Source organism: Panthera pardus, unplaced genomic scaffold (genome assembly GCF_024362965.1).
Source record: "Panthera pardus isolate Hobbes unplaced genomic scaffold, ASM2436296v1 HiC_scaffold_20, whole genome shotgun sequence".
Lineage (NCBI taxonomy): Eukaryota > Metazoa > Chordata > Mammalia > Carnivora > Felidae > Panthera > Panthera pardus.
Window position 1 is genome coordinate 4,206,492 of NW_026526766.1, and position 27,236 is coordinate 4,233,727.

A 27,236-nucleotide genomic window follows, 5' to 3' on the forward strand; every position below is an offset into this window, starting at 1 on the left:
CGAGCAAAAACTAACAGAAATACATCAGTTTGGGGTGTATGTGGTTTATCCTAAAGGAGCATTTAGCAAAAGTTAAAAACTTTTCTTTAATGTTTATTATTGAGAGAGAGAGAGAGAGAGAAAGCACGTGCAAAGGGCAGAGAGAGAGGGAGACAGAGGATCTGAAGCGGGGTCTGAGCTGTCAGCACAGAGCCCGACGTGGGGCTCGAACCCACAGACCGTGAGATCAGGACCTGAGCTGAAGTCAGATGTTTAACCAACTGATCCACCCAGGAACCCCAAAGCTTAAAACTTTTAAGAACTGGGTCAGGGAAGAAAGGCTGGGTATCAAAAATAGTTTTCCAGAGCCAATTAAGCTGACTGGCAACAAATTAAAACCTTTGTGATAAAGCTTTCATTAATATGCATTTTAGAAAGCTGTCCTGAAAATTAAGTCCATCACTGTTAGAGACACAGAGATGCAAAGGTTTTTTTCATGAAGAAAAAAATTACAGGGGCGCCCGGGGTGGCTCAGTCGGTTGAGCGTCTGACTTCGGCTCAGGTCACGATCTCACGGTTGGGGAGTTCGAGCCCCACGGGGGGCTCTGTGCAGACAGCGCGGAGTCTGGAGCCTGCTTCGGATTCTGTGTCTCCCTGTTGCTCTGTTCCAACCCCGCTCATGCTCTGTCTCTCGCTCTCTCCTTCAAAAATAAATAAAAACATTCAAAAAAAATTTTTTTGAAGAAAATTACGTTTCTTTTCAGTGTTTACGTGCAATTTTTCCAACCAATATTTGAAGCGCGAGTTCTTTTAACTTTAAAGACCGTGTCGTGCTACAGCGGACGAAACGCAAGAGCTTACTTTGCGAAACCACCTGAAGGCGGCCACGGCGGGCATCGGCCCGCGTCGGGCCGCCGCGGGCCCCTCCGCTCCTCGCGGCAGCCGCGGGGGCTCTGAGCCCGGGCGCTCGCTCGGCCTGCGGCAGGGGCGGCTCCGAGGGGCGTCCCCGAACGCGGCGCGGACGAGCGGCCGGCAACCGGCTCCGGCCAGAGCGAGGAGGTGGCCGCCAGCCGAGTCCCGCGCGGAGCGACGGAAGAAAGAAGGGAACGGCCGGGCTCCCCCACTCGAGCGGGACTTCGGGCAAGCCCGCCAACAGCCGCGCTGCCCGACAGCGCCGCCCGCGCCGGCCGAGGCGGCGTGCGTCGGGGCTGTCCCAGGCGGGAGTCGCCCGCCACCCAGCGCGCCGCCGCACTCCAGACGGGACGGGACGGGACGGGACGGGACGGGACGTGACGGGCGCGGCCGAGGCTCGAGGCTCGAGGCGCCGTCCGTCTCGTCCAACTTGCAACGGCACCCGCGGTCCGCAGCCACGGCCCTGGACCGCGCGGGTCAGGCTCCCCTGTCCCTTCGGCCTCCCGGGAGCCCCTCTTCGGTCGCGACGCTTGTTTCGGTTGCAAAACCCAAGAGACCGTGATAGGATCTGCGGCTCACTTGCACGGGCACGGCGCCTTCGGCAGCAGTGCGGCCGCGGCACGGGCACCCGGTCGGCACGACTCCTGCCCCCCCCCCCCCCCCCCCCCCCACGGCTCACCCGTCGGGCGGGAGGACCGGGCTTCGCACAAAGGGAGAAACGAGGCAGCCCACGCCCAGCGACGGTCTCGGTAGTGAGAAGGGAGACGGCCGGAGACTACACGATCCTCCCACCTGCAAGAAAAGTGGGTGTCCGCAAACCGGACGGAAACACCACAGGTCCGCCTGAAGTTAAACCCGGGGACTGCTCAGAGAAAACGAAGGCCGCGGAAAGAAGCGAGCCAGCGGACTCTTCCCTACGCTGACGTCCAGACATGTATCAAATTAACTACTCTTGCGGGAACAGAAGTCTCCCTACGGTGAATATTCTGCGCTATCCGTCATAGGACGCTGCAACCTTGTACAAGGTTACCTCTTCTCTGCTTCAATCCCCGGCTAATTATACAGACGATATATTATATAAGATAAATACAGTCGGTTCAAGTCCTGTGAGTGCAAGTACATCGCAAGGATTACAGCTGGGCTGCGTATCCCTTCCTTTCTGAGACCACTCACAGGTATGTAATTATGGCGTCAAGTGAGAATACACACGCATGTATGCACAGACATGGCCACCCTAATGAAAACTCCTGGTTTTCTTTAACGTAGCGATATTTGCTAAAAATACAACGTGTCATGGTCACCCCCTGCGGTGAGCCACGTGATTACTGAAATAAGATACCACTAAATTCCACCTCTTTTTGAGTTGTATTTACCATATTATGCTTTAAAACAAACCTCCTATATATGGAAAACAGTTACGTGACAATATTCCCGAAGGCAAAAGAATGGCAAATGTGGCAAAGCATAAACCACGCGGTCTGTGCTTTAGGAGAGACTGTTTCATTACCGCCACCGATTCCGTAAGAACTACGGTTAAAAGTTAAATGCATGTTCCAAGTTACCGGAGAACTCAGTGGCTTAGAACAGCAAGCATTTAGTCGTGTGCAGTTTCTGTGGGTCAGGAATCCAGGCATCGTCACGTGATCACGTGGAAGCAACGGCCCCGGGTGTCTAGGCTCACTCGAGCCACTGCTGGCCTGTGGGTCCCGCCTCCCAGGAGCCACTCCACGGGGTCTAGGCTCACTCGAGCCACTGTTGGCCCGTGGGTCCCGCTCCCCAGCGGCCACTCCGTGGGGCTTCCTCTCAGCCTGGCAAGTGGCTCCCCCAGGGTGACAACTCCAGAGAGCAGACACAAGACGGACCTGGGAGGCGATTTCCCATGCCTTCTGCCACATTCTTTGGGCCATCGATATGCCCAGGCCTCACGAGGGAAGGGGCCCCACGTGGAGTGGGCACTTAGAGGCTGCCAACCACAGGCACGAGGCTCGAGTGCACAGCCCGTGATGTAAAAGCCATCTCTTCTTCTGCCCATCTGCCCATGAGCAACAGGCGCATTTTTCCAGAGCACATTCACACAGCATTTTCCAAAACTCTAAAATCATCCTCCAGTCTTTCAAACTCAAGGAAGAGATGAACAGAACATGTTAACCATTATCTTTAAAAAATAACAAAGGGGGCAAAAAGTGGAGAGAGTATAATATGGAAGACGTTCCTTCTGGAAAGCTCATCCCGTGAAAAATAGTCTTTGCCAACTACGGTCAGAAGTAGAGCGAGTGACACCCACACATCACCGGTGCTTCTAGCCTTTCTAAAAAGTGTTAATTTAACTGTATCAACAAAAAGAGAGGACACTCTGGTGTTTCGTACAAACTGCACCTTGACCACTTCATTAGATGAGGGTCTCAGAAAGGGCTGAGGACACAAGAATCCTCAATGTGCACACGTTTTCTCTCTGGATAAGGACCCTGTAAACTCTTATTGATAAATGAAACAACATACACAAATATTTGACAAAATGACTAAATAATGGAGTGGGCACAAAGATCCGAATACTTTGTTTTCCCTCATCAAAAGCTAGTCACGTGGTAAAAATTTAAAGATTCCGGCACAGCAGAACCATGATTGATGGAATAAATAACCACATTTAGTGAGAACACATCAGGCACTGCGTAATTTGACACATCATTACTTACTTTCGCAAGAATCCCGAGGCCGCAACGATCATCAGTCCTCATCTGACAAATGGGAGGACCAAAGGCTCAGAAGGGTAACTCATGCCCACTAGGCAGAGCAGTGGGTGAACGAGGGGAGTCTGGTCCTGCGGCCCACCTGCTTCTCCCGACAGCAAGCCGCCCCCTCTCCGAGACAGAAGAGGCAGGGCTCCTCGAAGAGCTAACTGTGGCAGGGCAAAGTCTTGGAGGGAGTTAGCGCAGGAATGCACCTGGATGACCGGAAGGAAGGAAAGACCAGCTGCTGGTACCAGGCCGTGACCGATGGCAGGGAGCGTCAGAACAAGAGTGCACGGCAGACAGTTCCCACCGCACCGTGCTGCCCCGGGGAAACGGATTTCCGTCAAGGTCCCCGGACCGAAGGCTCGGGCCCTCCTTCCACCTAGGTACCACCCCCTCCCCTTGTGCGGCCGACGCGGGCCCGCCGCCACCTGACCCTGCGGGCCTCAGGGCTCTCCCGGCAGGAAGAGGCCAGACGCCCGGGACCGGTGGGGGTGAGCATCGGCACACATCCAGCGAGGAGGGTGCTGGGCCAGCACGGCCAGCCCTTCACCCCTGCACTTTGAGGTCCCCTGGGAGGAACAGCTGCTTCTTTTTCCATTTTGAACAGAAAACAAACAGCAAAATAAAACAGACATGGTGTTTCACAGTGGCTGAAACCATAAAGATAACTAATTAGCGTTATTACTCCTTATCGGGAGAACAGCCAAGCGGTCCGTGAAATGACGGTACAGAAAGATTTTGTTACTTAGGGAACCAGTTGACAACTGTTTCCTATTAACAAAGGGGAATGAGCCATTCTTGAGCGCATATCCGAGGAGGATGAAGCAACTCTGACTTACTGGAAACACATTATTTTTGTAAGATGTATCCAATACCCGGTTCGGGTTCTCGTAACTCTAACTCCTGCTGCGAGACAGAAATCCTGTCAGAAACAAGCAACCTTCTCCCTACACCCGAAACAAAATAAAACAAACCCCCTACCCAGCGACCACAACCCCTTCCTCCACCAGCAACAACTACCCACAGCACATCGTAGCAGCTCACGTGCGTTCGCCCACAGCTCTGACGTTGCCGTGTTCGGCTGGGCTAATTCATGACAATTATCTGTTATGTATTTTCCCAACGTTCGTTGTATCCTATTAACAGAATACCAATTAAAATGACAAAACCGTCACAAAATGTTGGGGTAACACCCCAACGCCACACCCACAGACTTCCTGGTTACGCGCGACGCTCTTGGTCGCTGGCTTGCTCACAAATGCACAGAAACGTCAGGTGCAGGTTTAATCCAGAGGGTTTTATATATTTATTACAGGTTCGTACTTTAAACTACACTGAGGCTCAGATGGATGTAAAATGTATGTGAAATTAACTTGGCTAAATGCCGATGCTCTTTCCTTTTCTCCCCAAGCCTCACAGCTGGCTTCCCGGGTACGCTGCCGAGGACGTAGGTGAAGTCCCCAGAGAATTGGGCTAGCGGCTCCCCTCACCCTCTCCCGGAGTCCTGCTCATTACACACCGCACACGGGAGGCTCCAGAGGGGCAAGCCTGTCCTCTCCCCCTTCCGGTAGAACAGGCGGACGGCACTTTCAGACACGACAGCAGTTAATTACTGCCCTCCTAGAGAGAACAAAGTTCTTTTACAATCGTGTGAAATATGGCTTATGTCAACAATGGATTGACAAAGATGTTCCTTGGGAAAATTAAGTCGGAGATGCAAACATTAAAATTAGGCCATTTCGTCAGTATTTTAAATGGAAAACTCTTTAAACACTGGAAACATCATATGCATTGATAACACATTTCAAATACATACAGCAGAATTTTCTAGGACAGATATTTGGCTAGCTCACGGCTAACTCCTAGACTCTTTCTTTAAAACGCAAGAAAAGTTAGCGGAAAGCTCAGTGAGGGGGCAGAAAACGCGAGGAGAGAACAGCACTGAGGCAGAAGCAGCACCACCACCTCACAGCGTGATCACGACGCAGCAGGCCAGGGGACGCACACGACACATGTCACCTGCGGGCCACGCAGCCCGCAGCGTTGCACAGGCGGGATGACCTCAGAGCTGTCACAGCCCCTCTTCCACATGAGCACAGGAGTGTGAAGGCAGCCCCGTGACAAATTAAAAAGCGGAAACTTTTTGAGAGCCAGGCCTCTCTTCTCAGCTGCCTGTCCCACAGAGCAGTGAGATGCCACTCTGGCTTGCATCTGAGGAGAGAGGCAATCTGGAGGCAGAAGGCAGAAATGATCCTGATTACCTAACCAGTAATTACCTTCAAAGATCCACAAGAATTCCATGAAAAAAAAGGCAAATGTGAACATAAAGGAAACAAGATCAGAGGGGTCAGGATAAGTGAGTGGGAGAAGTGCCCAAGGGAGCGGTTTACAGAATCCCTACAGGGAGCAAACATCGGCCCTGAAGAGCAGCAACCTGGTTCCGTGTCACTTACAGGTATTAGCACATCGAGTCCTTCTCACCCTTAGGAAGCAGGACCCTCAGCCCCCTTCATGCAGACGGGGAAACAGGCCCCAAGTCAGGGTCAGCAGACACGGGGCCAGCACGCGATCCCAGCTGGCCGCTCCCCCTGCCCCCCTCATTCTAAGGCTCCCCAGCCCTCCCCTCCCGGCACACACACGCGCACACATGGAATGTGCCCATCCTTTATTTTTTAACATTTATTTATTTCTGAGAGAGAGAGAAATGGAGCATAAGCCAGTGAGGGGCAGAGAGAGAGGGAGACAGAATCCGAAGCAGGCTCCAGGCTCTGAGCTGTCAGCACAGAGCCCGACGCAGGGCTCGAACTCACAAACCACAAGATCATGACCTGAGCTGAAGTTGGAGGCTCAGTCAAGGGAGCCACCCAGGTGCCCCGCCCATCCTTTGTATCTCAAGCTGCCAACAGCGATACAGGGGCTGCAGGTGGGACACCGTGGGTGGCGGGGGGGTAAGGCACGAGCAGAGCCCTGCCCTCTGTCCCTAGGTGGGGAACAAGTGATAAAACGGAAACAGGTATGGCCCTGATAAGGGGGGAGGGGAGCCTGGGGAAGGCCTTCTACACAGCCGCAAGCGGACCACCTCCAGCCCCTGGGGGGTGAATCCTGCCACCCCTGCTCCCTCCTCCCGTGCTCTCGGATGACAGGAGCACGGGCAATACTCAGCCCTTAACACAACCGTCCCTCCCTGTGCAGCGCAACAATCCCAACAGAGGCTCCTGGGCGGTGAAAGAGACCCGGCATGGTAACGCTACAGAAACCCGCCAGCCTCCTCGCTCCTCCAGGCAAACCACACAAGCCACCCGCGGAGGACAGCAAAAGCACGGGGCGTGCCTGAGACACCACTCTTCGAGGAAGGAAGCCCAGTGCAAGAACTAATGGGAAAGTTCCCATAATTTAGACAAGACGTGAAATCAATACGTGAGACTCAAAGGGGCGAAGATAAATCAGGAGACCAGAACGTAAAGGAGCCCTGCAGCTAAGAAAAGCGCTAAGGACCAAAATAACACTACTCCAGCACTCACACAGGAGTCAGCAATGGCACAGCATAAAAGGAGCAAGGCGGAAGGCATCATGCTGAAGGCAAAATGCTGGCAAAAGAAGGTACGACACGCACCTGGGTAAGTTCGAGGCTGAGCAAACACGGGGCAGATGGCTGTTCCTCAAGGAACTCAAGCCGCCAGGGCTGAGCACCAAAAGCCTCGGGAGGGGGGCAAACCCGAAGGCTGGGAAGAGGCTGGGCCCCTCTCCGTCCACGCCAGCAACCGCCTTCCTGATTCTCACCTGAGGGACGCACCAGCCCCACTCCGGCTGGGTTCACCCATCTCCCCGGCTCCTCCCGTCCGTCCCCCCCACCCAGTCCTTCAGCCTCCTCATCCTCCGCAGTCTGGTCTTCCTGCCGCTGGAGGTCTTCAGCCACGTCCGGGCGGGGGCCGGTGATCTCCAACCTTCTACTTAACCTTGCCATTCCCTTAGTCGTTCTCTGCATGCGACCCTCTTGCGCGCCCTGATGCCGCATCTGCATTGCGGCACGTGGCTGCAGGAAATCTCGAGGTCTGGAGAATGAGGCCGCCCGGAGCTCAGCCCCCAGGGCCAGGGCACAACCCTGGCCCAGGAAGCCCTGGGGAGTACTGAACTCTCCTGCAATCCCGACCGCTCGACCCTGGTGGCACGGCCACTGTACCCCGTGTCTACAAGGCGGCTCTCCTCTCCAGCCCTCACGTAGGCAGTCAGCAACACTACAATTCACAGCTTCTCCATCCGCACGGGTCCTGTCTACTTCCCGCACCCCCTTCCCCATCTGCCCACAACGCTGGTCTCAGAACGAGGCCACACTCCTCATTTGAAAGGAATCCCTCTATTTCCTCCAGGATCGGAGACGTTGGATCGCCGTATTGTTTTTATTCTCTCGGTATTGTGGACCCCTCCTGCTTACGGGGTCTACTTTTTCTGCTGGTGAGTCCTTTCATTGCACTGACACACTGGCTCTTTACAGGGCACCCGGCAAACACTTAAAGTACAACAGCACAAATCAACATTTCAGAAATAGTGTTTGCCTGTCTACTGATGGCAACATCACACATTCCCTTTTCCCCCCCTTTTATTATGTTTTCTTCATTGAAGTCGGAGACATACAATGTTATGTCACTTTCAAGCATGCAACATCATGACTTAACGTTTACACACGCGATGAAGCGATCACGATAGGTCTAGTGACCATCCATTACCATACGTAATTATTATAACATTATCGATGGTTTTCTCTGTGCTGTACGTAACACCCCATGACCTACTTATTTTATAGCTGGACATTTATACATCTGCATCCCCTTCACTGACTTCATCCCTTCTCCCACTTCCCACCGCTGAGAACCACTCATTTGTTCTCTCTATTCGTGAGTCTGTTTCTGTTTTGTTTGTTCATTCGCCTTGTGCCTTAGATTCAACATCTAAGTAAAAGGCAGATGTCTTTCTCTAACTCTGACTACTTAGCATAATACCCTCTAGGTCCATCTGTGCTGCCACAAATAACAAGATCTCAATCCTTTTTATGGCTAATAGCCAGTGTTTATCCATTCAACTATCGGTGAACTTTATCCATTCATCTACTGATGGACACTCGAGTTGCTTCCATATCTCAGCTATTGTAAATAATGCTGCAACAAACACGGGAGTGCAGATACCTTTCTAAATTGGTGTTTTCATTTTCTTTGGATGCCCACGAGTGGGATTATTGGATCATACGGTATTTTTAATTTTTAAAGGAACCTCCATACTGTTTTCCACACTGGCTCTACCAATCGACATTCCCATTAACAGTGCAGGAAGGTTCCCTTTTCTTTTCGACACTACCCATGGTGACACGTGTGAGGTGTATCTCATTGTGGTTCTGATCTGCATTTCCCTGATGATGAGTGATGTTGAGCACATTTTCACGTATAGATTGGCTATCTGTTGGTCTACTTTAGAAAAATGTCTACTGAGGTCTGCTGCCCATTTTTTAATTATATTGTTGCTTTGGTGTTGAGTTGTATGAGTTTATATATTTTGGCTATTAACCCCTTAGGGAATATATCATTTGCAAATATATTGTACCATTCAGTAAATTGGCTGCCTTTTCATTTTGTTGATGGTTTCCTTTACTGTGCAAAAGCGTTTTGTTTTGACACAGTCCCAATAGTTTATTTTTGCTATTGTTGCCCTTGTCCAAGGAGACAGATCCAGAAACATTGCAAAGACTGATATCCAAGACGTTAGAGCCCACGTTTCCTTTTAGGAGTTTCAGAGGTCTTAACATTTAGGTTATTTTTCTGTATGGGGTTAAAAAAAAAAAAGTGGTTCAGGTTCATTCATTTACATGTAGCTATCCAGTTTTCTCAACACCTTTGGTTGAAGAGACTGTCATTTCTCTATTGTATATTGTCACTGATTAACTATCCCCTTTGTCATAGATTAATTGACTACAAAAGTGTGGCTTTGCTCTGGTGTCTCTATTAAGTCCCACTGATCTATGTGTCTGTTTTTGCACTGGTACCATTCTGTTCTCGATTACTGTAGCTTTGTAGTATATCATGAAATCAGTAGGTGTGAGGTCTTCAGCTTTGTTCTTTCTCAAAATTCCTTAGGCTATCTAGGGTCTTTTCCAGTTTTATACAAATTTCAGGACGTTTGTTCTAGTTCTGTGAAAAATGCTGTTGTTACTTTAATAGGGATTGCATTAAATCTATAGATTGCATTGGGTGTATGGGCATCTAACAGTACTAATTCTCCCAATCCACAAACATGGTATGTTTTTCCATTTATCTGTGTCATTTTCTATTTTTTTCATCAATGTCTTCGAGTTTTCAGAGTATAGGTCTTTCACCTTCTTGGATAAATTTATTCCTAGGTATTTTATTCTTTTTTGTTGCTATTGTAAATAGGACTCTTGATTTTTCTTTATACTGGTTTATTATTAGTGTATATATTTGCAACAGATTTCTGGATATATATTAGTTTCGTATGCTGCAACATACATTTATTACTTGTAATAGCATCTTGGTGGAGTCTTCAGGGTTTTCTATATATATTATATATATATAGATATATGTATATATATATATATATATCATGTCACTTGGAAACAGTGACAGTTTGACCTCTTCCTTACTAATTTGGATGCCTTTTATTTTTCTTGTCTAATTGCTGTGGCTCGTACCTCTAGTACTGCATTGAATAAAAATGGCAAGAGTAGGCATTCTTGTCTAGTTGCTAATCTTAGAGAAAAAGTTTTCAGCTTTTAAACATTGAATATGTGTAGCTGTGGGTTTGTTCACATATAGCCCTTTATTATATTGAGGTATCATTCCTTTACATCCAGTTTGCTGCGTTTTTAGCATAAATGGACACTGACTTTGTCAAATGCTTTTTTGCATTTATGGAGGTGATCAGATGGTTTGTGGCCTTCATTTTGTTAATGGGGTATATCATGCTGATTAGTTTGCCTACATTAAACCATCCTTATATCTCTGGGATAAATTCCACTTGATAGTGGCATATGGTCCTCTGACTATATTGAATTTGGTTTGCTAGCATCAGAAATATTGGCCTATAATTTTTTTTTTTTTTAATGGTGTGTTTGGTTTTGGTATCAAGGTAATGTTGGCCTCATAGAATGAATTTGGAAGTGTTCCTTCCCCTTCAATTTGTTGGAACAGTTTGAGAAAAATAGGTTAACTGTTCTTTGACCGTTTATAAGAATTCAATGGTGAAGGTAACTAACCCTAAACTTTAGTTTGTTGGGAGTTTTTATTACTGATTCAATTTCACTACTAGTAATTCATCTATTCTGATTTTCCATTTCTTTCTGATTTAGTCTTGGAAGATTGTAGATTTCCAGATTTCCAGGAATTTACCCATTTCTTGTAGGCTGTCCAACTGTTGGGTAATAATTGTTGGTAGTTGTCTCTTATGATCCTTTGTGTTTCTGTGGTGTCAGTTGTAAACTTCTCCTCTTTCGCTTCTGATTTATTTGAGTTCTCTCTCGTTTCTTCTTGATGAGTCTAGCTAAAAGTTTATCAATGTTGCTTATCTTTGCAAAGAACCAGCTTTTAGTATCATTTATATTTTCTATTGTATTTTTTGTCTGTATTTCTTTCTTTGCACGCTCATCTTTATTACTTTCCTCTCCCCCTTCTACTAACACTGGGCTTTTTGTTCTTTTTCCATCTCCTTCAGGTGTAAGATCAGTTTGAGATTTTTCTTGTTCATCAAGGCAGGCCTGTCTCGCTATACACTTCCCTCGTAGAACTGCTTTTACTGCATCTTGCTATTTTGGAACATCGTGTTTTCATGTTCATTCATCAAGGCCTTTTTTATGTCATTGATTTCCTCATTGAGCAACTGGTTGCTCAGTTTCTATGTGTTTGTTCAGCCTCTATGTGTTTGTGTTCTTTCCACGCTTTCCCTGTTACTGATTTCTAGTTTCACACTGCTGTGTCCTGAAAAGATGCTGGATAGGATTTCAGTCTTTAATTTATCGAGACTTGCTTTGTGGCCTAACGTGATCTATCCTACAGAATGTTCCATGTGCACTAAAATACTATATATTCTGTTGCTTCTGGATAGGATATTCTGTATATATCTATTAAATCCATCTGGTAAAATGTGTTATTCCAAGCCATTCCTCCCTTATTTTCTGTCTAGATTTTCTGTCTAGATAATCTGATCCACTGATGTAAGTGGGCTATGAAAGACTCTTACTATTATTGTACTGCTGTCATTTTCTCCCTTTATGTCTACAACATTTGCTTTGTGTGTTTAGGTGGTCCTATGTTGGATATAGAGATATTTACAATTGTTATATCCACTTTGTTAGATTGACTCCTTTATCTTTATGTAATGCTGTCTCTTGTTAGTTTTTGTCTTAAAGTATGTTTTGTCTGATATAGGTATTACTACCCCAGCTTTTCTTTTCATTTCCATTTGCATGGAGTATCTTTTTACAACCCCTCACTTTCAGTCTGTCTTTGGGTCTGAAGGGAGTATGGTAGGAAACATATGATGGGTCTTACTTTTTTATCCATTCAATCGCCCTCTGCCTTGTGTATTATTTATTCTCTTTACATTTAAAATAATTATTGATTAGGTATACTTATGACCATTTTGTTCACTGCCTTCTGGTTTTTTATAATTCGCTGTTCCTTTCTTCTTCTCTTGCTCTCTTCTGATTTGATGACATTCTTTATTGTTATGTTTAGATTGTTCTCTCTTTGTGTAGCTATCATAGGTTTCTGGTTTCTGGTTACGTGAGATTCATGTAACACCCTATGTATACAGCAGTCTATTTTAAGTTGATGTGGCTTCGGTTCAAACACATTCTAAATGCACTACGTATTTTCTCCAGGTCTGTGGTATCCTTCCTTCTTGTGGGCTGGACATGGGTCCCAATCAGACCTCAACTCTGCCTCTCCTGCCCTCCTTGATGTGGCCTTCTCTTTGTATGTCAGCCCCTGGAAGAGCTGTTCAGGTCCTTCTCAAGGAGAGATGCTCTATATGTTGTCTGCAGCCTCGCTGTGTCTGTGAGAGCAAGTGAACTCAGGATCCTACTGTGCCATCGACTGGGAATCTCACACGTTCTCATTTAAGTAAGCTGATTTGAGAAAAACTAACTTTACCCATTTTATTATTTTCGTTGTAGTAAATGATTTGTCATTGTAACAAGACACATGAGATACTTCTGGTCGAAAAAGCCTTCATTTTAGGGAAAGGAAAAAATGTGCTATAGAATAGATGGCGATTTTTCATTTTTAACATTTTAAGTTATATTTCTCAAGTAATTCTGAAAAGTTTCCCTCAAAACAAAGTAACACATCAATTTTGGATTAAAACCGAGAATGGTGTGTGTGTGTGTGTGTGTGTGTGTGTGTGTGTATTTTTTTTTTTTTTTTTGAGAAGAAAAAGACCAGACTGCAGCTGCTATCCTCCCTGGCCCTGAGTACAAGGGCTGCACTGGGGCCCCCGCCTCTGCCCCCGGCAAGGACAGTCAGGTGAACTGCATTAGTCAGTGGTGCAAACAGCAGGGGCTTCACCAACACCTACAGGTCTCCACCTACACTCAGAACAGGCCCTAACCAGCCAGCCTGCAGGAGGAGGAAGGGCGGGGGAAAGGCTGAGTTATGGTAGTTATCCCGGGGGTCCATCTTGGGCCAGCCACATGGGCCGCCACCAGATAGGTGAGCGGGCCGCCCAGGAGGACCAGACCTGCTCGATGGGCCCAGCCTAAATCGCTCCTGCATATGCACCAGATCGAAGTAAATGGTGGTTGATTTAGAGCCACTGACTCTAGGAGTGGACTGTTAAACAGTAATATGGTGGCAACAGATAGCTGGAGCACTGACAAAATGCCTCATAGGGAACAATGACTAGAAACAGAAAGACACAACTGTACTGGTATCTTCTGCAACGTGTCCTGAGAACACAGACAGTAAATCCACAACGAGCAAGGGAAGTTTTGATCCTTCGTATCAGAATCCAGTACATGAAACAGACAGATGCTGTAAGGACACAGATGAGGCCCGTCTGCTGCCTGCTTCAAACACTGTTGTGGCGGGATGCAGCCACACCCACCCTGGTGTGTGGTCTACGGCAGCCCCACGCAGCAGCCGCGGAGATGAGGAGTTGGCCCCCCAACTACTAACGGCCCCCACAGCCTGACAAATTTACCAACCAGTCCTTTACAGAAAGTTTCCCCACCCTGATACAGACGATGGGAAAAATACAAATAACAAGTTTGATCTAAAGAACCCTGCACCCCATCTTACTTTCAAATATTTGGGCAACGTGCATGAATGCTAACTGTGCCCTCGGTCAGAGAGAAAACCTCCGCAATGACAAAGTAACTTGTACTAGATAATCTGTCCACAAAGTAACGGAGACCAGATATCAAACAAAAACAGTCTCTAAAGCTACGTTTCCATATTAAAAACATACACAGGCACCTGGGTGGCTCAGTCAGTTGAGCATCCAACTTTGGCTTAGGTCATGATCTCACAGTTCATGGGTTCGAGCCTGGCGTCAGGCTCTGTGCTAACAGTTCAGAGCCTGGAGCCTGCTTTGGATTCTGTGCCTCGCTCTCTCTCTGCCCCTCCCACGCTCACACTGTCTCTCTCTCAAAAATGAATAAACATTAAAAAAAAATTTTTTTTAAATCTACAAATAAGCTAAATGACAAATAAGTATACTAAATAAAACAGTCAAAATACAGATACAATTTCTAAACAAGTGACTTATAACAAAGCACCTAATATGGTAAATATCTCAATCCTAAAATTTCTATGTTTAATGAAAAGCAAAAAAGTCTAATAAGTTGAATACAGTTTTGAAATAAGATATTTGGATCAGACAATTTTCCCTTTGAAAACAAACAAAAGGAATGCTGGGTTTCAAGATTAAAGAAAAAAAATACGTGTGTGTGTGTGTGTGTGTGTGTGTGTGTGTGTATTTATATACATATATATGTAAAATAAGCACTAGAGATCTGAAAGAACGGCCATTTTACGGATGAAACCAGAAATCACCTAAGTGGGCAGAATACAGGAGCCCCTCAGTCACGGACGCCCCAGGCTAAGTCACACGTACTGAACCCTGGCTCTTGATCCAGGTTCCAGGGCCACAGGGTTGGAGGCAAGGAGTCAAGAGCTAGAGCCTGATCCAGGTGGGGAGGCTAAAGGAGACCCACCCATCGTGCAGGACTACAGAGGCTCCGTTCTAGGAAGGTAAACCAGATCTCCAACCTCACAACCACAAAGCACTGCATAAAAGGCTGTCCTTGTGCTAAACAGAGCCAGAGGAGGGCTAAAGAGAAAGAGGAAAACTGGGGAGTTACAGCCACAGAACTGCAACTGTGTAGTTCTGCCTCCCAGCATCACAGAACCTGGGCACCCACGGACCCTGAAGAACTGATGAGAAATCCAACTAGCCCTGCCCTTGGGCCAAGAGCAGAACAGATACAAACCTCTCCGGGGCAGGGCACATTCAACCCTCGTCAGAGCGCCTGCAAGTAAATTTTCCCAGGAATGACCGGCACACAAAGATACTCAGACACAAAAAGAAAAAGACAAGAGCGAGAACCAATAGAAACAATAAAGAGGGTAAAAAAGACTCACAAAGACCAAAAACAAAATGATCAGGTCCAGGTTTTAGAACAAATACATCTACCATAGGTGAATGAATGACAAACTTAAATATATTTGCAGGAAAAAGAAAACTAGAAGTGATTTAGAGATTTTAAAATGAACTAAACAGAGTTTCTAGAAAGGGAAAACACAGTAACTAACATGAAACACTTCAGAGATATACTCAGCAGCAGGTTGAACACAGCATAAGTAAATTAGAATTATCCCAAATCCAGCATACAGAGGAGGAAAAACAACGATCCGGTCTTGCATAAATTTAGCAGATTCTGAGATGAAAGGAAAGAAGGAACAGACAAAGACAACATTTGAAGAGGTGCTCACTGGATATTGCTAAACACTGAGGGGAACCAATTCACCTATTAAGAGTACCAGTGAATTAGCGAGATAAATAAAATTAAATCTATACCTTAATAAATAAAATGGTAATCCAAGAAGCCAGAGAGGAAGAAAATAAAATGTAAAGGAAGCAGGCAAACAAAACCAAAGAAACAAACAAGAAAAGAAAAACCCTAACAGATTTCTTCAAAGAGCCAAAAATGACACTAGAGCCAACTTCTCAGGCAGAACAGATGCCAGCAGAGAGTGAGATACTGTCACAGGGCTGAAAGGACATAACATCACCCCAGGAGCTGTTAACAAAGGGAAAAACGACAGGCTCAAATGGAGTTAGTTGCGCTAAGCCCAGCTTGAGCAAACCGAGACTTAATCCCCAGCGCACGTGCACCCTCGGCCGCTCCCAGCAACGTGACCTTTGTTGAACCGGACCACGGGAATCACCCGGCCGGCACCAGTGGGCTAACTAACTGCCTGGCAGACCCCCACCTTCCCGGGAAGGAAGGCCAGGGACCTTGCCGGGAACAATCCTCTTCCCGCCCCCTTCTGCCTACAAAAGGCTTCCATTTTGCACAGCACCTCAGAGCTCCCGTCAGCCAGGATGTGAGGCTGCCGAGTCACGAGCTGTTTGGCAAAGCCGACTGTGTCTCCCAACTAACCGGGTTCAATGTCGTTTAACAGATTCAATGGCAGCGGTGGGATCGAAGGAGACTTCCGTCAGCTTTGAGAACAACAAGAAGCTCAGGTATGGCACCTGGGCACGAATTCTCTACCATTCCTGTCTTTCCTGAGGGTCCGGGTCTGCTCTCTTGGCATCAAGCTCTCGATCTGATCGGCTCTCTAGTCCGGGCAGGTCAGCTTGAGATACCAGGCAGTTCCATCTGGAACCGAAGCCACCAGTGCTTCATACAGACCACAGTTCACCGTCTGACTAGAACACCCCGGATTCCATACTGGGGACAGCCAGTGGCAGCTGTCGCTCCCCACTTGTTGGGAATCCGTCTGCAATCCGCACTTTGGGGTCTCTGGTTCTGCCCCTTCCCCAGGCCACGGCTCCACAGGAATCGGAGGTACACGCCGGGCCTCCCCTAGGCCGGGCCGCAGTAACATCCTGAGTAACTGTGGGACACACGTGTGTCTTACGTCGTGTACGTAAAGGCTATCGCTGGCGAGTCTCAGAGGCTAGAAAGCCACAAGGGCCGGCAGACACGGGTGCAACACTGAAATGCTGTTACGTTACTCCCCATCCAGCCTAAAACTCAATCAGGGTAAGTTGTACGTGGAACAGGTTCAACTGACAATAGCTGTTCACCTCGTGAAAACGTCTCATCACCTACAGTAACAAGGTAAGCTGCAAAACATCACATCATTCCCTCCCCACGGTACATCCCTTTTTGGTACTAGTTTGGCTTAGCTAAAAATAACGAAACTGAACTAATTAATAAGAAGAAGAACGGAATCCTTAAGTTCCAAAGAGTTGAGCGGGTCACTTTCCAGCACTAACGACAACCCAGAATTACCACGGCCGTCATGAGGACCATTCTAATCAGACGAGATCGCTCACGTCGGAAGTGCCCTGGAGAGCAAGGGTTCCCAGATTAGACAAACTGAAAGGGACACCTAATTTTTTTACCGGTATACTGAAATGTTAAAAAGCCTTCAAAAGTCCCAAATAGCTTCATTAAAAATCTCTTTGCAAAAGGCTAATGAATATTTAAAAATGCGAGATCATGAACACAAGTCCGCTAAACTGTTAACTTTACAGCTCCAAGGCCAGAGGCCTAAGTGATACCTGGGTCCTGCCTCATCCCTCCTACGGTGGGGTCCATCATGGAAACACTGGCCCAGGGGGTCCAGCATCTCTACTGTAATCAACCAGGGCCGTGGGAAAACAGACTGTCCTCAACCGGCCTGTGCAAACGTTTCAACATCTGTGCCCCTAAAGAAGAGCCCCCATATGGGCCGCTTCTCCAGTTGACAGACTCCAAAGGACTCTCGGATGAACTGCTACCAGTAATCCCCTTAAAAGAGCAAAGGGGTAACTACATATTAAAACGAATGAAAGAACTGGCCAAACTCGGGTAGATTGCGGAGCTATCCTCTCCACCTCAAACCTCACTTGCAGCCTGCAGACGGGATCCTGGAAAACACGAAGGGGCTGGCTAACATTGAAACATCACAGAAGGAAAAGTAGGATGTGGGTTTCTGGTAAGAGAAGGTGTGAGAAACGGAGATCTATTTTTTATTGAGGGACAAGAAAGTCATTTTGTCCTAAAGGGAGGAGACTACAGAATGGGGGGGGGGGGGAGAGAAAAAACCCCAAATCTGAACACAAATTACAAAGTGGTAGATTTGTAGCTCAAGCTGGCTAAGTTTGAAATGGACCTAATGATTAAATTCAAAAAAGTAAATGAATTTTATTATCAAAACTACACTGGCACAAAATTACACTTGGCTTTCGTCTGTCAACAGGACAAAGTTTTCTTAGATTATTGGTCTGCTCCTGACTAGGGACTCTGAAGGGTTTTCTTTAAAGCGATCTTCCTAGAAAGCAGAGTCTGTGTTTTAACAAAATAATCTCCTACACTCCATGTTGTCACCATCATCTCTTTGACTTACTGAGACTTCTCAATTAAAAGAGCCAAGGTTTATTTTTTACAATGACTTAACTTCCTGGATTTGCCCCTAAAGTCCTTAACTGTCACTACAGTTAAATACATGACTAAGTATTGTTTCCCCTGCGATCCTATCTGACCAAGTATTTTAAAGCCTTTAGGTAGTTTTGACAAATAAATCAGATTCTAAATCAAGTCTTCTTGACCTTGAACTAGCTTTGGGATTCTCCAAAGGGCCAAACAGCTCAAGAGATCTGCTCTCTCTCCTTATGAAAATGGAGATGTTAATCTAATTAAGCTTATGTTAAATTACATGGGACGCATCCTCCAAGAAGAATACTGAGCCCTTTTTCTGTTGTATGTATCTTAAAATATTCTATATTTTGGACGTGATCTTATTTTTTGTAAGTTTGTTTGTTTGTTTGTTTAGAGAGACTAAGTGAGCAGGGAGGGGCAGGGAGCAAGAGAATCCCAAGCAGGCTCCGCACTGTCAGCACAGAGCCCAACACAGGGCTTGAACTCATGAACTATGAGATCATGACATGAGCTGAGCTCAAATTGGAGGCTTAACCAACTGAGCCACCCAGGTGCCTCTAGACATGATCTTAAAATACTGTATTACAGAAATAACTACGTTTCCTTATCAAATGAACTCTGGTCAGACCTTTAACAGTGGGCATTGCAAGTTTCTGTCGTTTACAGAGAGTACTTGCACTTAGATGCTCTCACAAAAGTGTTCCTGCAAACGTGCTTCATCTTCAGAAAGATCCACAGAAAGGACCTGGACAACAGGATTCTGAAAACTTTAAGATAACAAAGCTACTGGGTAAGAATTTCCAAAACTAATGGAAAAACTAGATTCAAGAAAAGATTAATTACATGGGACTGAACTTATTAGCAGGATGATGAGAATTCTTTTTTTTAACAATTTAATAACATGTACCTTTGTAAACAAACATGAAACATTTACCTTTTCCCCCCCTCTCTGATCCATCCAGATTTTAGAAACTCTTGAGTATTCTTTTCATGGCAACGTAATTAGTTATTTGCTCCAGTTCAACAGTAATCTGTTTTCCTCGTACAGGACACAATTGGAAACACTGGCTATATTACCAAAGCTTTCACTGAAATGGTATTTGCAGGTAAAATCTGATGGGGAGGGGCGCCTGGGTGGCGCAGTAGGTTAAGCGTCCGACTTCAGCCAGGTCACGATCTCGCAGTCCGTGAGTTCGAGCCCCGCGTCAGGCTCTGGGCTGATGGCTCAGAGCCTGGAGCCTGTTTCTGATTCTGTGTCTCCCTCTCTCTCTGCCCCTCCCCCGTTCATGCTCTGTCTCTGTCTGTCCCAAAAATAAATTAAAAACGTTGAAAAAAAAAAAATTAAAAAAAAAAAAAATCTGATGCGGAGTCCTTGGCATGGCTTCCTGGCCTCAGGGAAAGGTTCCTTATCAAAGTTTTCAGCAAAGGGGCGCCAGGGTGGCTCAGAGCATCGACTTGATGTCGGCCCAGGTCATGATCTCGCTGTTCGTGGGTTCAAACCCCACATCAGGCTCCAGGCTAACAGTGCAAGGCCTACTGAGGATTCTCTCCCCAGCCCCTCCCTTTTCTCTCTGTCCTTCCCTTGCTCACTCACGCTCTCTCACTCTCAAAACAAATAAATAATTTTCAGCAAAGCAGTCTTTAAAAAGAGCTATGTGGTCAATCTGTATTCTTCTACTTACGTAAATAACCTGGCCAAGTTGAATGCAAATAAATTAGTTTCACTGTGATTATCTTTAGTAAAAATGTAGGGGTGATCAGAGAAAGAAAAATTATGTCTGTACCTTTGTAAATATCAGATTCTGGTCCTGTCAACTGTCTCCCAGGTTTTGTTATATACCTGTAAACTGGGCTGGATCCCGGACTCTTCTGATTTCCTCAAATGTCTGGGGATGACTTTCTGAACTAGTATGTCCAGTGTTCTCCCATCCTTCTAATTTGGAATGACGAGGAACAAAGACTGCCCTTGGATCTCCTTGGAAGGTGCAATACCGGGTGCTCCTCACTACTCAGATGGCAGCCGAGCTTTAGCGACTGGAACCTTGGGTACACATCTCACAGCTGAAGAGAGCTCCACCCGACATCTGGTCCTGTGTAGATGCTAGAGACCTGCAAATAAAATTGACTAGGAAGAGAAGTAGCCGACATCAAGGTAGCCTGCTTCCTCCCAAGACGTCAGATCAAGACATCGTAATTTCACTAAACGTGAAACTCTTTTTTTCTTCTCTGTCTTTCCTTTACTCTGACATCTGACACTGGCCTGTAAAGGTAATGCTCTCAGTCATATTCCCCAGGCCATTGCTGAACGAAATGACCATTCGGACTGTTGGATTTGTAATCGGACACTGACCTCTCCATGGTGCTGCACTCCATTAACAGTGCCACGGTACCGGGCAGGGTTTGTGCACCGACATGATTTCTCTTTGTCTGCGGTAGTTATCGTTCTCCTCGGACCTGTGAATACCTAGAAGGCTGGCGCTTAACTGGGCAATGCCTCTTAGGATTCTAACTGCGCCTGACCACAAACGAATGGAGACACCTCACGTGTCAACTGTCCAGGATTTACAGCATCGACTTTAAAAAGGAACCTCCCAGCTCCTTTCATAATCCTCTGGCAGGCCCCAACTTCCCTGGTTGGGAGTAAATGTAAACAAGGCTATCGTCAGGAACCTCTCCTGAACTCGTGAAAGCACTGCAGAATCCACCGCTAAGACAGCTGCCCAACAAGAACCCGAGACGCTCTGGCCAAAGTTGTTCTTGAAAACAGGACAGACCTTGACTTGCTTTTGGCTGGGCTGTGGCAGCCACCACCTGTTGTACCTGGATTAACACTCTTGGGGAAGTTGAAACTCAGCTACATGGGATCACTGAGAGAGCCATTTGGCTTAAGAAAAGCACTCCTTCAACGGGGTCTTTCTATGGCTTATTCGGTTCTGACTGGTTTGGGTCATAAGAACCCGTGTCCGGTATCTTTGCCACAAGCATCTGTGCCACCAACATTTTTGCCACGTAACTAACCGCCCATAAAGCAATTTGCCATAAAAGATAAAGTAACGTGAAAGAGGGACACTTGTGAAAAAGGACATAATGAAGCATGAAAAATAAGTAACGAAAGTAAAGAGATTTTATCACGCATACAAAACATTACATTTAAATGTGTGTGGATTCATGGCAATACTGTGCAAACACGTGATACTATTTTGTGGACTGTACGTAAGCACTTGGTTCTAAAGTCCTTTGTTCAGAGCAGTATATATATAGATTCTTTGCTTGTTGATTTGTTACCTCGTTCTGTGCTGTACGTTTTCTCTTCTTGATGAAATTTCTCCCTTCATTAAGAGAATATCCGTTTCCAAACGCGAGGAGGCGTATTTGTCGCTGAGCTTTGTGTTGTCTTGCCAAAGCTTTCCGTGCCGTCGCGTGTTCCTGGCGTACTGCCCACGTGTCCGTGTACAGACGTTCCAAAGTTCTGTGGGAAATGTGGCTTCGCCTCTGCGCCTTCCGGTCCCTCAGTCTTGCTCCTCCAATCCAGGGTTTCAAAATAAGAAACGAGCGCCTGCCGCAGGTCCGGCAGGTCAGGGTCACACGTCGGCTCCACGAAGCCACGCGTCACGTTGCCAACTGGAAGGAACGCTAACGCTGTGATGCATTTGATTTTCTGTTAAATTCAGCCTCTGTCTGCCAGCACAACTTCTATCTGACACCAGTGGTTTTGGGGTCAGGGTTTTTTGCCACATGAAACAAACAGCCAGTTAGAGTGGTATCCAGGTATTCTTCTAAAGGAAGAGACAATACTTTTTCCTCAAAGTCAACCGTTAGGGCCTCGGGGCCTACTCTTGAACATTGAGCGCTTTAGTGTACAAAAAAAGTCCGCTCCCGGAGGTAATTCGAACAGACAAGAGCCACTACTGTTACTGATCGCTACGTGCGACATACGCTTCAACGTTCCACCACGTGACCCGTCCCTTAGAGTTCACCTAATCATCAAAGGCAGATTCTGTGTAAATACCGGAATTCTGCCTATACCACGTTCTCCGCTACCAAACAGCAAAAAGTTTTCAGCATTTTCCAGAAACATACTCCTCAGGAATGACACAACCATTTCTTTTTAGGAGCTAAGTGGAACTTGACTCTTCTTTTGCGGCAACTACAGATACTGCTGAGTGAATTGGTAAAGACAGCACTGGAGAACAAGCGATTGTGTCTCAATGAGGCAAAGAGGCAGTAATTAATGCTCTCAAAAATCAGCTGCATCCTTTATATTGGCCATAGCTCAGTAAGCTTTTGGTTTGGACGAGTGGGAGGGGAGGAGCGCTGGGCAAGGACCCGCAGACGACAGGCTATCACTCTGGCGCAGTGCGCAGTCTGGCTGTACGCTCCCACCCCACGCCACGGCGTCACCCACCATCTGGGGACCGCCACATCGACTCATCACCGTATAGACCGCTACGAGATCTAAGGTTTATATGAAATTAAACATGGGAGCACCAAGTTGACAGAAAAGTGAAACTGTCAACCAGTTGGGTTTTTTTTTAATGTTTTATGGCAAAAGTGCCTTCCAAGCTATTAATTAGTTAATGCCTTAAATTTTGATCCCATCTCTCTCAGTTAAGCTCAGAGTCTAATCAAAAGTGAGGAACTGTTTAAAAAATGCAACAATGGGCCCAAAATGGGAGTCACTTGTGCCAAGCCCACATCAACCAACCAAGACTTAATACCTAACCTAACCGTAGCCTCGGCCTCTCCCAAACACGTCACCCCTAACCAATCAATTTGGGATTGCCTGGTCAGCACTAGTGAGGCCACCTGCCTGACAGACCACTTCTTCCTTCAAAGGAAGGTGACCTTGCCTAAAACAACCCACTCTTTGCCAGAAATTTCCATTTTCTGCCCCTTCTGCCTGTAAAGCCTTCCATTTTATACAGCTCCTTGGAGCTCTGTTCTGTTTGATAAAATGGAATGCTGTCCAATTCACGAATCACTAAATAAAGCCAATTAATGTTCGAATTTACTCAGTTGAATTTCTTCTTTAACAGAGTCTACACCCAATGAACATATTCTTCAAGAATGAAGGCAAAAACATGAAGATAAAACTCTGTCCATTTCTCATAGCAATATCAGACTGAAACAAAGCCATTCAAAAACAAACATACAAAAATGAGAAAAATCCTTAATAATGTGGATCTATAGCCCCAAACTTATAGGTAGTAAAAAGGATTAATGCATTTTTAAAAAGCTCACAGGGCGGGGGGCACATTCACTAAGCAAAGTTTGAAGACAAATTAGTAAAGAGGGAAACTGGTAAAGTGGGGGTAAATGGGCAATTGGGAAAAAAAAAAGGCACAAAGAACTAATTCTTAATACACAACAAACTACTGAAACTCAAGTTTCAGTACAATTTAATAGTAAAGGAAAAAAGCAAAAGCTGTGAGCAGACAATGGAAAATTCAAATAGTCCACAGGGGACCAGAATATGCTACTTTGAAAACTGCCACTTTGGCATAAGGATTATTTTGAGCTGAAAGCAACTGAGAAACAGCAGACACAGGAAAAGCTCTAAAACAGCATTAAGTTTTCCTTTTGTAAAAGCAAGGTACATTTGTACAGGAAATTTCCATTTGTAACGGCGTCTCCCTCTCCAGCACTGGGAGGAGGAGCACAACTCAACACTCCTCTTCAGCGGAGAAGGCAGCAACACAAATCTGCATTATGAGCCTCCCTAGACAAGGCTTTCCCCATACATTTCCATAACCTACCTCTCACAGAAACCCAAACCCTTTTCCTTTCGTTTCGCCTAAGATGGCATCTGAGCCCCTGAGTTCTAGCCACCTCCTGGAGTTACTAATCACTGAGTTTTCTCCCACGTAAAGGCACACGGTAACACAGTTTCCCTGTTAGTCTGTCTTCTGTCAGCATAACTTCCAAGACCCCAGGCAGAGAACATCAGAGGGCAGAGGAGTGTTCGCCCTCCTCTATAGGCCCTTATAAAGAGAAATGAAAGTTACATAACCATGGAATGTCCTTCCTGACTTGTGACACCGCAGACATCCCAAGACCAGCAACTGTGTTAGCGAGGTGCCAGGGGTGCTGACCCCTGTGCAGGAAGGTCAGCAGGACCTGGGAACAGCACCCTCAGCCTTCTCACTTCTCGGACGCTACTCAACGACAGACCAGTAATGACATGAGATGCTGTGACACACAGACAAGTTTTTCCTAGTGACTGCATAATTACAAAAGACCAAAAACAAGGCAAGTGCCTATCAGTAGGGGCAGGCTGAGTGGATTACAGCACATCTACATGACAGAAAAAAAAGGAATGAGGAAGACATCTTTGCGAGCATAGAAGTAAGGGTTTTTGCTGTCTACACACTGCTATCCTGCGTAGATGATGCCTGGGTCATATGGGTCACATGGCAGGTGTACACACAACTTCTTTAAAAATGCCAACATGCTCCCTAAAACTGGCTGTACCATTTTACAATCCTGTGTGTGGTATAGGAGAGTTCCAGAAGCCACATCCCTGTCACCATTTGGTACAGTCAATGTTCTTAATTTGAGCCACTCAGCTTGGTATTCAGTGGTGTGCCATCGTGGTTTTAGTATGCATTTCCCTCATGATGGACATTTTGTCATGTACTTATTTTCCATTCATAGGTCCTCTTTGGTGAAATGTCTTCTCCAATCTCTTGACTATTTTTTAATTCGTTTTTTTTTTTTTTATTTAAATTCAAGTTAGTGAACATACAGTGTAGTCTTGGCTTCAGGAGTAGAACCCAAATGACTCATCTCTTACATATAATACCCAGTGCTCATCCCAACAAGTGCCCTCCGTAATGCCCATCGTCCATTTAGCCCCCCCTTCCCCCCAGCAATCCTGTTTGTTCTATTGAAGAGTCTCCTATGGTGTGCCTCCCTCTCTGTTTTTATCTTACTTTTCCTCCCTTCCCTTATGTTCATCTGCTGTGTTTCTCAAATGCCACAGATGAGTGAAATCATATGATATCTGTCGTTCTCTGACTGACTTACTTCACTCAGCGTAACACACTCTAGTTCCATTCATGTTGTTGCAAATGACAAGATTTCATTTTTTTCTTATTACTGAGTTTTGAGAGTTCTTTACATATTTTACAGGCTGCAAGTCTTTAATCAGATATGTGATTTGCCCCTATTTTTTCCCAGTCTGGGACTTGTCTTTGTATTCTATTAACAGTGTCTTTTGACAAGAGATTGGTCAAGCCCAATATTTTCATTTTTTCCTTATATAGATTGTGCTTTTGGTCTCTTTTCTAAGAAATCTTAACTTTCTAACCCAAGAGCACAAAGATTTTTTTCCTAAATTTTGTGCGGAAGTCTCATAGTTTTAGGTGTCACATTTATGTCTATGATCCATTTTGAGCTCATTTTTATATACAGTGAGAGATACAGATCAAAGTTAATTTTTTTGCATATGTTCAACCAATTGTTGAAAAGATTATTCTTTCCCCTAATTTTTAGACTTTATGCCAAGCTTTATTTTTAAATGTTTACATTTGGGGGTGCCTGGGTGGCTCCATTGGTTAAGTGCTTGTTTAAGTGCTTGACTTCAGCTCAGGTCATGATCTCGGGATTCATGGGTTCGAGCCCCGTGTCGGGCTCTGTGCTGACAGCTCAGAGCCTGGAGCCTGCTTTGGATTCTGTGTCTCCCCTCTTCTCTCTCTGCCCCCTCCTCCACTTATGCTGTGTTTCTCTCTTCCACTAAAAATAAACATTAAAAATTTTTTTTTAATAAATTAAAACAATAAGTGTTACATTTGTATTATTCATTCTTTTTGTCTTTCAGGGGCCTGCTGAGCATGTCCCAAAATACATTCCTTCTTCCTCAAAATGTCTAAAAGTATTAGTTCTATAACAAAGAAAAACTAAAGGCACAGATTCTTAACAGCATTGGATTTTTGACAAGGGACGCCCTAGCCTAAAAGCTGGAATACAAAGAAAGCCTGAGGGCGGGCGAGTGGCTCCAGAGGCATTGGACATATGGCCTAGGACACGGTCGGGGCTACGGGTTGAGACACGGAAATTTCAAGCGTTGGCAGGCAAGCCTTACGCTCTGGCCACCTCTCACGTACAGAACACTAATGCGTGCTTACTGATCCCCACTAAGATGCAGTTACACACACGCGCACACACGCGCACACACACCAGAGCACTGCTATAATTCGTACGCTAGCCTAATGGCATTTCTCTGTTCACGGTCAACAGTATAACAAAGCATCTATGTCTGCAGGAGAGAGCTCACGTAAATGCCGAAAGAGAGAACACTAGAAGAAACAGGTCGAGAAAGCGAGACTCCTGAACGCTGGCCCGGAGCTCTCTGACAGCTCTGGTGGCTGCGGGAATAGGAAGGCCACGTGGCCCCGGGACTCACTGAGGAAACAGTGTCTCACAAACCATCGTGTCAGCCTCCTTTTCCTGCTACCTCACCCCTGCAGCTGTTCTTTTAGCTGACTGCACAAAAGAATGTTTGTTCAGGTTTTTTGTACGGTAACGTAAAATCAACCATAAAACAGATACACTAATACATACTTAGTGACCAAATACATTTTGTACCTTTCCTCATAACTAGGAATGTGACAGATAAAAGTAGACTTAAAGTGTACGTTCAGAATATGCTTATCGACCACTCTTTTTCTTAGTTTTAAATTAAAAAAAATTTTAAATTAAAAAATTTCTTAAACTCAGAGACTCTTTGGAAATTGTAGTCTGTGCTAACCCCTTCTTTTGGGAAACAGAAAAAACTGAGGAGATAAACGGTCTCCAGGTCCAGAGTGAAGGGCAGAGAAGCTTTAAAAGGACCAGCCTGCGCCAGAGAAAGCAGGTGGCGCGTGGCCACCCGCCCCCTGGTGATCCGGGGCATCCTGTGAAATCCCACCACCCCACTGGCCCCCCACAGCCTGTCCTGGTGAGCACATTCCTCTCAC

The 27,236-nt window shown here is 46.0% G+C and overlaps 1 protein-coding gene and 1 long non-coding RNA gene across 11 annotated transcripts in view; one reads left to right on the forward strand and one right to left on the reverse strand.

Annotated features, from left to right (window-relative positions):
• Positions 1-27,236, reverse strand: part of AUH (AU RNA binding methylglutaconyl-CoA hydratase) — a 352,182-nt gene that overhangs the window by 209,406 nt on the left and 115,540 nt on the right. The window lies entirely within an intron of this gene.
• Positions 1,296-26,996, forward strand: LOC109275523 (uncharacterized). Its single transcript, XR_002084214.2, has 3 exons — positions 1,296-2,066; positions 16,310-16,373; positions 26,543-26,996. It is a non-coding gene; the product is annotated as an uncharacterized LOC109275523 (long non-coding RNA).